The sequence below is a fragment of the Dryas octopetala genome, chromosome 3 (assembly GCF_963921425.1).
Source record: "Dryas octopetala chromosome 3, drDryOcto1.1, whole genome shotgun sequence".
NCBI classification, from domain to species: Eukaryota; Viridiplantae; Streptophyta; class Magnoliopsida; order Rosales; family Rosaceae; genus Dryas; species Dryas octopetala.
Window position 1 is genome coordinate 20,747,210 of NC_141368.1, and position 17,185 is coordinate 20,764,394.

The 17,185-nt window shown below is 34.4% G+C and overlaps 1 non-coding gene and 1 pseudogene across 1 annotated transcript; both read left to right on the plus strand.

Moving 5' to 3' along the window:
• Positions 1-9,653: 9,653 nt before the first annotated feature.
• On the plus strand, positions 9,654-17,150 carry LOC147291720 (origin of replication complex subunit 1A-like; annotated as a pseudogene).
• Positions 11,343-11,420, plus strand: LOC147291721 (small nucleolar RNA snoR28). Its single transcript, XR_015121586.1, has one exon. It is a non-coding gene; the product is annotated as a small nucleolar RNA snoR28 (small nucleolar RNA).
• Positions 17,151-17,185: the final 35 nt, after the last annotated feature.

Genomic DNA, 17,185 nt, shown 5'->3' on the forward strand with positions numbered 1-17,185 from the left:
ACGAAGAATTTGCCAAGATAGGACCGTGCGCGAACGTGGAAGTCTTGTGGAAGAGAATATTTGAAGAGCATTGGATTCTAGGTAGGGGGATTTATCCTACATTCCTGACTATGGACTTTGTGTGTGTATGTGTAGTTTTTAAACTGTTATAACATGCTATTATTATTGTGTTTTGGTCTGAGAGTTTGGGTAGCGTAGTACGTGACCTTGGGTTCAAATCCCTAAACCTTCTAGAAGAATTGATATGTATATTATGGTGAGTCTAGCCAGGCTAACACATGGCTACGTGTGCTTGTGCGAAACGGGACCCATGATTGATCAGGTGGTAGTAAATACGGTTTCTCAATTGTGAGTTCTTATTTCTGTTTACTAGAACACACTAGCTATGGATGCTATTTTCTTTTATTATAGTTGGCTGTAGTTGTACCTAATGTATATATATCGACCATTTGAGTTATTATTATTTATGGGTTTTTATGCATATTTACCATATACTGCTGCAACTGAGTAATTAAATCGATTTTGTGGAAATGTTTTGAGATTTTGGAAATCAATCTTTCACAGGGAAATTTTTTAAAGGTTTTTCAAACCTAACAAGGTCTCCTGAGGGATGCCTGAGGGAAGTTATAATCGTATGTGATGCTTACCTCTTACTTTCTTTGTTTTGTTTCCTTTTCTATTGCTTATCGAAATTTGCCTCTTGAAGGAGATCTTGACTGAAGGGCAGCTTGAATTCTCTTGTTGAGTGTCTCAAGGTCTCTATTGTCATGTCTTTTGTTATCTCAGTGGTTCTTACTTTCCCACGTGTGTTTTATGTTGGGAATCCCTTTTGAACAATAATAATTTGGTTTAATCATTTTGTAAACTTTTGTGGGTTTTACTTATTTTGGTAATTCCCTTCTGGGGTATTGATTTAATTATTCCACTTTAGCGAGTTGGTTAATCTATATTTTGATTACTATTATTTTTTATCTTATTATTTCCTTAAAGATCATGTTGTATAAAGAGTACTCTGATCTAACCCGATCCATTTAAATTAAAAAGGCTCAACCCTTCCTGAGAGTCTTGGGGGACTAACGCCGGTTTGTTTGGCATTAATCTCTCGGGATACTCAGAGAAGGTGCCTCTGTCGCATGCCCAGGCCAGGTTTGAGGTATGACAATTGTCACTGCCGGACAGTAGCAATAGGTGATTCTTACTATTGAATAGTAGCAATAAATGTTACTATTTGATAGTAACAATTAAATTTACTATTAAAACGCAAAAGATTATGAATGTCTCATCTTGATTTTTTGTTGGTTATTATTTAACATGTTTATGGAATGAAAAATACCTAAATTATGAATTTTTTTTTTTGGTAGTTTGTGTACCAATTGGCACTGAAATGAAGAAAAAAAATTGAAGAAGGAAAAAAAGTGGCATTTTAAAAAAACATTGTAGACCGAGTGGGCTGTATGAATAGTAGATTTTTAAAAAGTAGACTGCTACAGTATTTCATAACAGGTGGGCTGTATGAACAGTAGCTTTTTAAAAATGGACTTAAAAAAAAAACCCTAAAACATTGTAAATGATTTTAAAGTTCATTTTACAGCCTTTAATGATAAATAAATCCACATAAAATGTTGCAATGACAAATAGGTCCAATTTTTGACAAATAAGCCCACTTAATAACTTTTTCTGTGTTTTTTGTGCCGAGCACTTGGCGTATGTTTTTTTTAGACTAGGCAAATTGCTGCTGTCAAACAGTGACAATTATTAACACGGGTGAATTAGTAACAGTCATTTTTATATTATAATACAAGTGGATGTGACTCTACAAGCTTGAATTGTGTGTTTTATGCTGCTTTCATTAGTTTTTGACATGTTTATGTAAGAAAAGATATAGGTATATCTATAAGTATTATTTTTATGCTACTCAAATAGCTACTGCTGCACAGTGGCAATTGCCGAGCACTCTATGAAAGGTGTCGAGTGCTCGGTAGATTTTGTGTCGTGCACATTTCATTGAAGTGGATTGGGCTGGGAGCGCACTATAGTGCGTCGGTGTAAATGTGTAATAACCTAGATTTTTGTAAAATAAAAATTGTTCAATTAATTATATCAATTACAATTATCGTTATGTTTATATTTATATTATATATACATATTTAGTTAAAAAAAAAAATGAATGAAGTGGTTGGACGTGACAGGTTTAGAATCTAGCTTTCCTTCATTAGGAGGAAAGCTTGTAATTGGTGTTGAAGGGTGGCTGGGCGGTGCAGAAAGTGAGTGTGTGTGTGTGTTCAGTGGTGTGTGTGATATTATAAGGCTGGGATTTTTAAACAAAAGTTAGAGCAGCTCAACTTAGACTAAACCGAAAACATAGAGAAAAAGAAGAGAGGAAGATGAAGGAAAGAAAGAGAAACCGAGAGAGAGAGAGAGAGAGAGAGAGAGAGAGAGAGAGAGAGAGAGAGAGAGAGAGAGAGAGAGAGAGAGAGAAGGAAAGGAAGAAGAAGGTAAATTAAGATGGATTTTCCATTAACCCTCTGTTTTCTTTAGAATTTAATTTGAGGCTGATTAATTTTCTGGTTTTGGTGAGGTTCACATGGAGGTTAGAGAAGTTTATAGGATCACAAACATATAGGAATTGAAGGAGAAATGGAGGTTTCGTGTTGGGGTATAGTGATCAATTTTCAGATTTTGGGTTTATGAATTTTAATTTATTGGGTTGTGTTTTCTTTGATTTTAATTGACAAACAAGTTATATTTTATCATTTCTTAGTCATTGGAACTTATTGGGGTGTTAGAATCGAAGGAAATTGAAGTTTGTTTAAAATTGAAAAATCTGAAATTTTTCTAGAAAAATAGTTACAATAATAGTACGAAGTTTATTTCTATTTATCATATTTTTTCCTCCGTCACATTTTGATTATAGGAGTTAATTTTATAATTAGAGAGTGATTCACACCTTAATATGAGATTTACTCTTAATCCTAGATTGGGGTGTGACAATGGACTGAGTTATCAGCCTTATTTTTCAACTGGACTTAAAAAAAAAAAAAAAAAAAAAAAACCCCTTTGAAAAATTAGTAGGTCATTTGTAAAACCAATTATTTTCAAAATAATGGAGACAATTTCTTTTTGTGAACACAATATCAAAAATTTAATAAATTGATAGTAGTGTCAATTCTACCAACATAATTTAAAATTTTACAATGGAAAGTTTTCATATCCGATAGTAAATTAATTGACTGTAATTATTTTGATACATGGATCAAACCTTCATATGCCAATGGTTAATTATTTGAATTTTGTATGGTGTTTTTTTTTTTTTTTTGAAAGGTCTTGTGATGAATATATGGAAGGGAATTATCAATTACACAATCACTGCAGAGGGTTTTGATTAATTCCACACTAGCTACAAACTCAATCATAAGATTAACTTAAACTTCGACCCTTTGAGCCAGGCAGCAAGGGAGGTAAAATCCATTATGAATCTCCTAGGGCTGGCATGGATTGCCTGCCTTTGATCGGCCCAATGGATTAGTTTGGTGCGCGAAAACTGACCCAGGACACCCTCGGTTACCAAAAAATACAAACTTAAACAATGATGACTATTTGTCAACAGTGCAATATGAATTATTTAAGGGTTTTCAACTAAAAAGCTCATAATCTATACTTTACCCCTTCAAAAACCACCATACGGTGGATTTTCACGCTTAAAAACAAAAAAAATGTGTCAAGCGCTCAATACTGCACTACAGTAGCACTTATTTGCAGTGCAGTTACACTTACACAATTTAAAAAAAAAAAAATCAAAATTCTAAATCTTAACTTTATAAATCCCCTAAAACATAGTAACATACTAAATCATGCCTAAATACACTCAAATAAGACCCAACAAAAAAATGATAAAAAAACATGTAGAAAATAGGGAAAAAAAAACTTTGCACTGCAGTACCGAGAGCTTGACACTGTTTTGTTAAAACACATACACGCGTTCGTCAACATAGTTTTAGAGCTTTTGAATTAAAAAAAATATATATATGCTAACTTTTAAATCTTCCTAAAAGTTTTTACAATAGTTTACTAATTATTAACATGCCACATTAATTAAATGAAAGAATCGCTTTAGCAACATAATGATCCAACAAACCGGCACCCACCAAGAAACAACAGGAAACAACCGAACCGTTGGATTTGCCATCGACGGAGGCGGTTCTCTACCGAACTGACCCATGTCGGTGGAGGTTTGGAAATCCCAAACCTTCGGCACACCAATACCGAGCGACATGCTTCATCTTCTTCTTCTTCAGCTGATGCTTCTTCTTCTTCTTCTCCTGTTGCTGGCTGCTACTGCTTATTCTTCTCCTGCTACTACTGCTACTACTGCTTCTTGCTCTTGTATTCTTCTTCATATCTTCTTCTATACTTCTTCTTCCGCGAAGGTGGATGACTGGACAGTAAGCTCGGGCTTGGCAGCGGCGAAGCTCCGGGGAGTGGTTGCGACAGTGACTGGGTGAGTCGCATCATCTTCTTCTTCTCGATCTGTCTATGTATGCATCTCTCTCTTCTCTCTCAAACCTCTATTCTGACTCCGACCGCCTCCAAAGTTTATTGACCGCCTTCGACACAGTCGAAAACAGACCACCGTTGGATCAAATGCGATTGGCAGGTTGGTATTCCGCCTGGCCTCGGTCGGTTGACGGTTGAGAACTCTCGGTTCGGTAACCGATCGAATGCCACCCCTACTGATTAATCGTCATTTCATTTAACATGATATTCTACTATATTTTATTCCATTCGTTTAGCTAGCCACTTTCATGAAATACAGTTGCAGTATGACTATAAATTTCTTCTAAAATTGTATAGGACATTATTGTGAGGCGACCAGGTCTCCAATTGTTGTGAACATCAAGTGCATTCAATATAAGAAATAGATTTATGTTTGAGGGTTCAAGTAAGATTCTCAAATACAATCAGGACTTAAATTAAAAAAAAAATAAAAAATCTAAAATAAGCTTTAAAATTGTATTTCACATAAAATTACCCCAAAGTTTGATATGAAGCTCCAACTTATTAGGCTGCATGCCAGCAAAGATTCCAAATTCTTCAAATGAGTAAGTACAACTACTGTTAATCAAAAATAGAAAAACAAAGAGAAAAATTATTTAGAAAGTAACACAGAGAATAAATTTAGCAAAGATATAGAAAGTAGAAAATTAGCAAAGTACACAGGGAAAAGTAAGGACAACAATGTGCAAAGGAAAACAAATGACAACGTGAAAACATAGATTGTAGAAACATACAACTTGTAGTTCGTAGATGAAGGTGTTGGTCCAAGTTAATTTATTTGATTTTTGTTTTATTTTTTTAGGACAGGTTGCTGACAGTGGTACAATTGTACCACAAAGGCTTCAAGTTTGGCTTAACATCTATATAAATAAAGTGAGAAGGGGGAGTAGAATGGTTAAATTTGTGAATTTCAAAGATACCCTTGATTTAATATACCTTGAGGAACCTTAGCTTAAGTCTTGCAGATAAGGTGCTCTATATTTGGTGTAAGAAAGCCAAGCAACCAACCAACAACACATGACTCTGTTTTCTCTTACTCACATTTTCTGGTTTTCAAATTTTCTTCATTCTTTAGCATAAACGAATAAACTTTGTCATATGATAGCTCCAAGCCACATCAGGCATTCTTTCAGTAGATGCATTAATTCTTTTCCAAGGACCAATAAACTGAGGAACAAATCCTTTTTCAGACCACTGCATGTTTTACAGTTTTTCTGAGGATAAAGGCATCAAACTTTGGGTGGACATAATGAGGGAGAAATAAATCATATTTTTTATAACAGTTTATTTGAATAAAAAACCAGAACTCTGTTACATGATTACTTTATGAAACCATTACTCTGTATTGATACTGTTTACTTTTTGTTGCTTTTGGATTCAATGCTAGAAAGTTGGTAAGTCCACTATTGAGCAGTGCAAATTGTAAAAGGCTTTTCTTTCAGAAACAAGGTCAAGTCTGTTGTTCATTGAGGCTGCAAAGGATTTGATTCCATTCATGGAATCCTAGCTTAAGAAGAACCAAACCACAATGAAGAGAAAGAAGTGTTTTTTTTTTTTTTTTTTTTTATTTTAGGAATGGCTTCGAGAGCAATTGTCCACAACAAGCCAGAGGTATTCTCTTATGATAATTGATGGTTATTCTGATATTTAATTTAGTAATCGTTGTATTTCATTTGAAGGGTTCAAAGATTTTTGTTTGGGAAAAAACGGTAAAACAAGAGTATGTTAAAAAGACATAAAACAATTAGAACAAAGAAAAAATGGCCACGTTCATTCCAACAAAAAGACACAGTTTAATCAAGAAGGGAAGAAAAGAAACCACTCTCACTTATCCCACTAACCACGTCATAGCCAGTAGTTGTCTTCAATTTTCTTCGTCCCTCCCATTTCTACCCAACTTCAACTTCTTCCTCTCTCAATCTCTCATCTCAGAAATTTGTTACCATTTAAGAGTAGTGTCAGATGATTACCAACGTACCTTTGTGAAGCTATTTTTTTGGGTTTTTGTGATTTGGATTATGGTTTTTCCAGGTAATGGTTGTTGGAACATTAATCAGAAATATGGATTTGATAACAGGAAATTTCAAAATAGATAATAATAATAATACAATAAAATGTATACACACTTTAAATAAGTAAAAGGAAAAAAATAGACACAAAGAAATACTAACTGATTGTGATTGAGGCTTGCAAATTGCAATGTCCTAAAGACAGAATTTCACCCCTGCACTTGTGCTTGCAGTTCTTTTGGCATCCATCCTCCCAGGATACAACAATCAATAATTCTAAATTGAAGCACTACAATTTTGAACTCTAGCGAACCAATTATATATTTGTACTCTCTTTAGTAAATGATAGGAGGAGAAGAATAGAGTGACTAGAAACTAAAAAAATTACTTGATAAATAATACAGAGCATCATGGGTTTATATAGAACTCAAGAGGTGCTTGTGAAAGAACACAACTAAACATTAAACAATACACACGGTGGCTGTTCACAAAGAAAGATGCAACTCTTGCATCAGACATATCCTTGTGAAGAGGCACAACCAACTACTGCAATATGTGGCACTGCTTGGCAAAAGGAAAGTGACTGTTGGATTGTTAACAACACTTTTCAGTTTTCATTCAATATTAGAAATTAAATATTATAATATAAAATGAATATTATAACATATAATTTCCAACAATGGTTTCTATTTAATCAACTTTTGATTCACTTAGTTGTTTTGGGCAATTTTGGGGCTTTATTATTCTGCTTTGAATTTTTTTTAATTATGAATTTGTTTTCTTCAGTTTATCTGGATTTTGGCTTTTATTTCAGGTTTTATTGTTTCCTGGAAAATTCTTTTATCTGGACCAACAACTTCACCGGCAATGGGAAAATGTGAATATTTGGGATAAATGGTTGCAATCTGTGTGCCTTCTTAGACAATATTATTGTTGATTTTTAGTTCTCTTTTTTTTACAGGATCTCTACCAGGGGAAGGAGGGGGGACCATGTTGAAAATTTGTAAAGGAGTTGTGAGAGGACCTTGAGAGCAATTTCATATATTATGTTGTGCGAGGTGGCTGTAGGATGTATAGGATTCCATTTATTATGTTAACTCGATTTAAAGTATTACTTTTACGTTCAAATTTATTAGGTATGTTTTTTTTTTTTTTTTTAATTCTTTATTCACATTGACATTGTTAGTTCGTTTCTTTTCCTTGGTAGTGTATGTATTTTTATTCAAAATAAAAGTTTATATTACAAAAAAGATTGTGTTGCATGTATGTTCATATGAGCAATAGAAAAGAAAGTGACCAAAAAATAGGTAGTTTGTAACTGAAAATAGTGTTAAATTTTACTATAAAAACACAATCAACATTTACGTAATAGAAAAATTGGAGTTCTATAAATTTGGATTACCGAATACGTATTTGCCAATTGTTAGAGATACTTATACAAATGAATTTAACATATGTCCAATAAAAAGAGCAATATGCCAACCGTATTGAGCACACTATTCATGTTAAAATATCAACACTTGCACAATAAGAAGAGCCTATTCGCACTCGCGTTAACACAAACTTTTTATGAAATAGATAACATTAACAAGAAGCCATAAAGAAACAGTTGAACAATGTCTTCTATTAAGAAGCCATAAAGAAGAAGTTGAATAATATCTTCTATCAGTTTAAACTAATGTGGTGTATAGAGACATCAAAATATGGCAAGAAAATTACGTATACAAAAATAAGCGTTACACCTATGGACAAAAAAAAGAGCCTATTCGCACTCGTGTTAGCGAGTACAGAGAGGCTAGTATAACTAAAGGTAAAAGAAACTGGTAGGAAAAAAAGCAAAAACAATCAATACAAATTCCCAAATTAACTATTGACAAATACAAATTAAGCCATTTGATGCAAAATATGTTAGACAATGGTAGTGCAACATAAAATCATTTAAACAAATGAACTGCATATAATTTCCTATTTTTTAACCAATTGGTGCTTTGGAAATATGTTTATTGGAACTTGTGAATCAATCAACCTCTCATACATATATTGGTGACATAAAATAAAATTATCAGAAAAACCACAACCAATATGCTTGAATCGGAAGCAAAACCCCAATTTCAAAATTCAAATGCAAATAAATAGTTTGCCACCCTAAATTGCGACAACTATAATTTACTGATTTCTTTTTATGTGCTTTTTGGCATTTTTAAGACAAACCATAATTCACTGGTTTGTAGCCTTGTAGGTGATTTTTTTTTTTTGTAAGTAATTGTGCTGTAGTTAACACAAGAATTAAAAAGCATAAAAGAGAAAACCAGCCCATATATTATTTTTTACTCAATTCAGATTCTTTTCCAAAGACAGCTTCAATTAAGATCTCCTTTTTTTTTTTTTTTTTTTCTTCTGTATTTGATATTTTTCTAATTTTGCTTCTTCTGCCACATTATGGGGTGCCTTATAACTTTCATATTTTTTTTCCTCGTTTTATTGAGGTATGTGGTCTTAATGATCAAAGGGCAATAGAAAAACATATATTTAGGATTTTCTGAATTTTTGGAAATCCACGTATCCCACAAAAAGGAAAAAAACTAACAGAGCAATACCAAGGTGAAAACGATTCATTGGAGGGAACTTCAGCATTGTAATTAAAATCAGTGTCAAAGAAATTGATAATACATCTGAGAATATACAGAATACAGAACGTTGGGTAGAGTTGATAATCAGCTTAAAATGTTGACTCTCAAAAAAAAAAAATTTTAAATGTTAATAAAAGTTTAGGAAAGTGACGAGAGGGGTAAAACGGGGAAGAAGAAATTTTTGTCTTTTAACTTTCTGTTGCCACGTGGAAGCGAGTATCACATACAATCGCCTTTAGGCGAGTGTTGTCTTGATTTCTTATATTTTCCCGCCCTCACTGACTCACATACATTCAAACCCTAAGGCTTGCCATCGCTGTACCTCCGTCTGCACAATCATGGAGGAGACCCCTCAGAAGCTTTCGGAAGATTCGGTAAAGAAGAAGACGTTGAATGATGGTGCCACACCTCAAAGATCAGTGAATTGCGAAATGATTCGGCCAAAACCCGCAGACCCACAATGTCTTCTCTCTCTCCTCCAACTCCGCAAGGCCTCAACCCTCGCCGATCGGCACGCTGAGCCTTGCTACATTTTGAGCATTCAGATTCGGCGAAGACGACGTTGAAAGAAAAAATGGGGGAAATTGCGAAAACCCAAAATCTGCTGACAAGAGTGAGAAGTCGAAGAAGCATAAAGAGGAGGAAAATTTGACCCAGGTTGAACTTGCATTCTCTCCCGTCTCACCGGAGCAATCGGAGACAAAGAAGAGGAAGAGGGGCCGCGAGAAGACGGTGGTGGTTACACGGTCTACAGCTTTGAAAAATGTGAATTTGGAGAAGAACAACAAGAGTTGGGCGGTATCGAAGAGAAAGGTGTTTTACAAGAAGGTGGTGTATGATGGGGGTGAGTTTGAGGTTGGGGATGGTGTATATGTGAAGAGGAGAGAGGATGTAAGCTCTGATGATGAAGTGGTTGAAGTGGAGGAATGCAGGGTGTGCTTTAAGTCTGGAAAAGCTGTGATGGTTGAGTGTGATGATTGTTTAGGTGGGTTCCATTTGAAATGCTTGAAACCTCCTTTGAAAGAGGTTCCTCAAGGAGATTGGATTTGTGGGTTTTGCGAGGCTCACAAATTGGGTAAAGAGGTCCAGCTTCCAACACCTCCAAATGGGAAGAAACGGGTTAGAACCTTGACGGAGAAACTTCTCTCCAGTGATTTATTGGCTGCCCGCATCGAAAGGTGGATGTTTATTTTGATTTAATTTTGAAATGATGTGTGCTTTTGTTGTTTTGTTTATAATGCATTTGGATTTTGTTAATTTTTGTTTTTTGGAGGTGTGCAGTATATGGAAAGAAGTGGATGGTAGCCATTGGTGTCGGGTACGTTGGTATATAATTCCCGAAGAGACTGCGGCCGGAAGACAACCACATAATTTGAGGAGAGAGATTTATCGCACAAATGTTTTTTCTGACATTGAGGTGATAGATGATATATCTTAATTGTTCATTTACTTATCAAAGAAATGATCATAACTATGATTGTTTCATTTCAAAGAAAGGTTCTTTTTCTGTTTGAATAAATTTGTCAATTATGGGACACAGTGATTGTCCTGCATGCTAGAATAATTTTCTCAGAATCACATGCAAAAAATGGTGACATCATACCTTTTGTATTCAATTCTTTATTTTGTTTCTGTTAGTAATGATGTATATGTGAATGTGAATTTCTGTTCCTAATCAATTCTTAGAATTATTAAAAAGAGCAACTAAGAAAATAAGAATTCATGTTATATGTTTAGCATAAGGGTAAAGAAAAGAAGCAAAAAGAAATTGACAAAAATATGTATCATTTCATGTGATATAGCCAAATCTGAAGAAATAGGATTAATTCTTAGTTTAATTGAGTTGAATGAGTTTTATAAATTGAGCAATGCTGCATGGATTTTCACATATGAAAGGTTATACATGCCTTTTTTTAAAACATCATTCTCTGCCTCAGTACTCTGTAGCATCTTTGCATTTATATAGTTAAATTATTTTGAACTCTTGTTTTGTTGCTTCATATTATCTCAATTATGAATCAGGTATTATGTTGAAAGAGGTAGAGCATTTCATCCTTAAGTCCATAACTGTTAATAGTTCATATTTTTACAGATGGAATCTGTTCTTCAACATTGTTTTGTCATGAACCCTAAGGAATATACCAAAGCGAATGAAGGGGATGATGTTTTTTTATGTGAATATGAATATGATATCCATTGGCACAATTTCAAGTGTCTCGCTGAAATTGATGATGGTGAAGAGGTAAGCATTTCATGAAATCAGAATCAGTATTTGAAATTCTGCAAAATTCCAAGTGGAGTGAAAATTCAGTTGAAATCAATGGGTTTTTAACCATTTGGTAGGACGATGATGAAGCTGGAAGTGATGAAGACTGTAAACTTTTCAGAGACGCAGACTTTGATGCAGAAGAAGACATGGACTATGAAGAGGAGAGTCTCAAAAATATACTAGCTAAACCATCTCGAAGTCATGAGTTGGCTGCAGTATGGCCACTACTTTCTATCTCATATTTGTGGCTTTAGTTTGTTTTCTGCCCAAAATTAAAGTTGCCAATTATGTATGTAGAGAATTCACAGAAGGGGCGGTTTTTGGGACTTCAAAAGATAGGAATGAAGAAAATCCCAGAGCATGTAAGATGCACAAACAGACTGCTCTTGAGAGAGCAAAGGCAACACTTCTGTTGTCATCACTGCCGAAGTCTTTACCTTGCAGGGATAAGTATGTTAGAATCAGTCCATTCAAAGTTTTCTTTGATGTGCATTATTTTAACGTTTTAATCATGTAGACCTGCTTTTATGTAGAGAAATGTTGGAGATAACTGCATTTATCAAAGGTGCCATCTCTGATGATAAATGTCTGGGACATTGTCTGTACATTCATGGCGTTCCTGGAACTGGCAAGGTACAATCTGTTTATTTATTTTTATTAACAGATAGCTGTGTTAATTCAGATTGCCTATAGATTTCATTTTATGTACTTTTCATGCATGAACTGAAATTTACTTATTCCTTCCATTATCTTTGTATAACTGCAGACAATGAGTGTATTTGACAGTAATGAGGAATCTAAGGTCTGAAGTTGATGCAGGAAGTATAAGACCCTACTGTTTTGTGGAGATAAATGGTCTAAAGTTGGCATCACCAGAGAATATCTATCAGGTAAAATTACATTTAAATTTGATGCTCTATGTTTATCATGATGGCATGCCTTTGTAGCCCTGTAATACACCTTGTGTTTGCACAGGTTATATACGAAGCATTAAGTGGGTACAGAGTTGGTTGGAAAAAGGCTCTTCACTTGCTAAATGAGCGATTTTCTGATGGAAAGAAAATTGGCAAAGAAGATGACAAGCCTTGTATTCTTCTTATTGATGAACTTGATCTTCTTGTGACTAGAAACCAGTCGGTAACCCATTTGTCTCAGTTGGTACCCTGTGCATTTTGTGATGTGAATATTTGCTAACAACTATTCCAGTCATTTGTTTTATAAAATATGCAAAGTTTTACTATGAATATTTGTTAAGTATACATAGTTCTCATACTTGTAGTCCCTTCTTGGTTTCAGGTTCTATACAACATTCTTGACTTGCCTACTAAGCCACACTCAAAATTAGTTGTAATAGGTATACTTTTCTCTTCAATGTGTCTCCTTCCTTATTGAATGATGATTGCATTCTTTTAGCACACAATGATGTTTCTTTTCTGAGATTTAAGGGATTCTCGAATACCAAAAAAGGGAAAAGGAAAAAGGAAAATGGTTCTACTAGAAACAATGATGACGATGATGAGATCGTTGATGACTGCAACATTAACCTCTTTGTGATAAATATATATATTCAGGCATAGCCAATACCATGGATCTTCCAGAGAAGTTGCTTCCTTGTATTTCAAGTCGTATGGGAATCCAAAGGCTCCACTTTGGCCCCTATAATTACCAGCAGCTGCAAGAAATCATTTCGAGTCGCCTTAAAGAAATTAATGCATTTGAAAAACAAGCTATAGAATTTGCTTCCAGAAAGGTAAGTTGTATCTTATTTTGTTTCATCATGAATTTTAACTTTTGTTTCTCTGTCTATTAGTTGGCCATAGTGGATGCTCGCACTGTGCACGTCTTTGATATTATTTGAACACATATTCAGGTAGCAGCAATTTCAGGAGACGCCCGTCGTGCATTGGAGATATGTAGGCGTGCCGCAGAAATCACGGATTATCAATTGAAGAAATTAACCTCAGCTCCCAATAATGCTTCTCAAGGTATACAAACTTCTACAATTGATTTTCCAGACGGACTCCGTCACAAAATGCTGTAAAGAAATAATGAGGGGACAACCCCTTTAAATTAGGAAACTAGATTTGAATGATCTAATTGATTCAAACAACTGTTTAAATTGTATCACCATGTTTGGTAAGTTTTTAGAGCAATTGTCCCAAGCCTTCTCCTACCAGTCTTGCAATTGCCCAAAAATGGAATGTTTACTTTGCTGTTTAGCTTAGTCCTCTTTGTCATGTTGCTTGTTTTGTTTCGTGTGAGGTAGTCTAGCTCCTTTGTGTGTTGTAATTTTTTTTTAGGCTTGCATGCCTGCTTGTTTGGTTTAGTTTGGGTCTTGTTGTTTGTTTTTGGCTTTGGCTTGTTGTTAGCTGGGTTTTTTCATGTGGACTGGCTTTTGTGCTGGTTTTATGGCCTGTTTTGGCTTGTGTTTTTTTTTTCTTCTTCGTTGCCCTCTTGGTTAATGTATTCATTTATTTAGCACAAAAAAAAAAAGGGAATGTTTTGCTTCTAATCATATTCACACCTTCGAACTCTCTTAGCTATTTGTTATGACTGGCTGCCTTCATTTTGTCCAAATCAAGTTCTAAATCGTGGTTTCCCATTTCACCTGACCACATCAACAAAACATGAGATAATGTATTTAAACTTCCATGTTCATCACTTGATATTGGGGTAGTAAAAACTACTTATTGTGATTATTATCTTTCTACTTGAAAACGGCTTCTTTCATTGATTACTAGAAACTGGGAACTGGGAAGATATGTAAACTATTCATTTGCAAGAGTTTGAAATCTGAATTACTTTGTACGGTCTTGATGTGCGTCCATTTTAGATAAAAGGCCCATATTAGATGTTCAGTGGGGCGTTGAAGTTTGAATTATTTGGTTCTAGAAATTACCAGCTCTTGCTCAAGGAAATTCTGGCTATGCCTCTCCCCTCCACCATCCCCATATTGGGACTTGATCAGAGTATTGACCCTTCTTTGTGATGTCCAATTTCATTGTTTTTTAACATCATGGTCTAAAATATTGAAGCATTGTAAATTTGTTCAAGTTTGGTCTCATATTTAACTTTTCCTTTCATTGGAAAAAAATCAACTATCCCATAATTAGAGCTAGGTTTCATGGAAGATCTACTTTAAATGCTAAATGGAACATCTCTTGTTTTTTTTTTTCCTGTGGTTTTTCTTTGTTTTTCATTTTTCTTTTTAATGAAGCACCCATTATCTGAGAGCCTCCACCAATTTTTGTTTTATCACCAGATAGAACTAGTAAGTGCTTGTTATTCCTCATCTACAAATATTTAAATTTTGATACCTAATCCTTCTCTGGTCCATTTGACACGTGCAACCTGTTAAGTTAATTCAATAGCTTTCTCATTGCTTTCCAAAATGAAGCTCTTCTTTAAACCAAAGAATTAGAATTATTAACTTTTCTTCTTTCTTGTAACCTGAAATTTCAAATATGTACTCTGTTGCTGCATTGGTATGAGAAAACACCAACATCTCATGCAGCTTAAAAAATATGTGCTTGCTTTGTTTGAAGTGTTATTTTTTTGTTTCTGAAGCTTCATTTCTTGTCATTTTATGTATCCACTTTGCAGGAGAAACAGTTGTTGGTATGGCAGAGATTGAAGCAGCCATACAAGAAATGTTCCAGGCACCTCATATTCAAGTGAGTCAAATTATATCTTATGTTGATAATAAATACTTATGTATCTGTTGTTGAAAGTTGAAACTTCATTTATTTTAATGAAGTTATTTCTTAGAAGAGGGAACCGAAGCTCTTGAATAAAACAGTGACTACTGCATAATTTGCTATCCTAACATGAGATAAATGAGATCAAGGTGGCCGCACATTTTTAATGGTGCCTACAAAAGAGATGAAAATGGTGGCCGTTGGCGTTTTCTAAATCTTATATAGCTGCCACTCTTGTAAAGAACATAGCTTGTGAATAAATGGCTTACAGGAGCAAAATTAACATAAAGCAACAACTGAATCACTGGTGCTGGTTTTAAGTTTTTTTTCTCCTTTTTTTTTTTTTTTTTTGGTGAATTTATGCACAGATAAGATTTAACTCAATACTACTTTTATTTATTATGTTGCATCTGTAAGATGAAAAATAATTTTTTTTTACCTTCTTGAGAGATATTTTAATGTTGATTCTTCCTTTTCTTTTCCTTTCCAGGTGATGAAAACTTGTCCAAAACTGAGCAAAATCTTTTTGACTGCTATGGTGCATGAACTCTATAAAACAGTAATGGGTGAAACTACTTTTGAAAAGGTGAACTTTTCAAGCTTCCCTGAATGATTTGTGTATTTACATTTTTGTTCGGTGCATTCAGATTTTTTTGTATTTAAATTTTAGTATTTAAAACAGAAGGGGATAATGATTAGGCAAGAAACATTGACGTCAATTGACGTAATGACTAATAAAATACTATTCTCCCTCACAATAGTGTATCTCAAGTAGAAACCAGAGTATTTTGATTTTGTTTTACCACTCTCTCTGATGCCCTTCACTGTTTACTTCTACTACTGGAGTTTAAAATTAAGTTGCGATGCAATAGTGTTTTTATTGAAGTTATATTTTGGATTGCAGTTAGCAATGGCAATCTCCTGTCTCTGTACAAGCAACGGAGAATCATTTCCTGGACATGACACACTATTAAAAATTCGGTAAGATGCGTTTTAATATTAATTTCTACATACATATGGAGAAACATAGTCTATATATCTTTTCTGTTCATTATTTTTTTCTTGTTAAACATGGGAGTGTTTGGCTTTTGACTAAGAAAAGATTCAGGTTTTGACAAAGTTTTTATCTTAATCTAAGCCTATTTGTAGGTATGTCATTTGGAAACAATGGTGAAAATACAATTCTATTTTCCTTGGTGACATTTAAAATAAGTGTTTTAATTGCTGTTGCATTTTTGCATATAATATATTGGTTTAAGTGATGGCCTCTTTTCTTTTTATGTTCTCTCTGAGGCGGGTGTAAGGTGCAAGTCAAATGGCTTTACTTTAATTCACGTCCTTGGTTTTCAATTGCGGCTGTAGTGACTATTTGGAACAGGCTAATATTTGTGTCTGCAATTGCCTTATTTAAAGAATAGATAGTGAAAACGTTTAGAGGGTAATTTCTGGAAATGATACTAAATAATTTGATCTTAACAGGAGGAATATATGATTTCTTGGTTTTATTGTTTTGGCAGTTGTAAGCTTGGTGAATGCAGAATAATCTTATGTCAATCAGGAGAAAAGCATAGGTTGCAGAAGTTGCAGCTCAACTTTCCAAGGTTTGTTCCCCTTCAAGTGTCAAGTCCTTGCAGCAACTGATTATTAGACTTGGTTTTCCGCCAGTTTTGCATATCTTACTAACTGTATCATACCAGTTGTCAATTTATACGTCTAAGGGAGCATTTTGCATATAATAAACTTATTGTGGTAGACCGCGACCACAATAGGTTCATCCCTCTCTCCCAAAACTGCAGCTACTGATTTTTATTACAATTCCCCTGAACCCTAACCCAAAAGTGAAAGCTACTTTGAACTTCGAGGTTTTATCAGAAAACTTTGGACCATTTCTTGATCTGATATGAGTTTATATGGGCTCTGTTTCAGTGACGATGTGGCATTTGCACTGAAGGACAGCAAGGAGCTACCTTGGTTGGCCAAGTATCTATGATTCTAGACCCGATCACTTTCAATTTATTTGGAGCA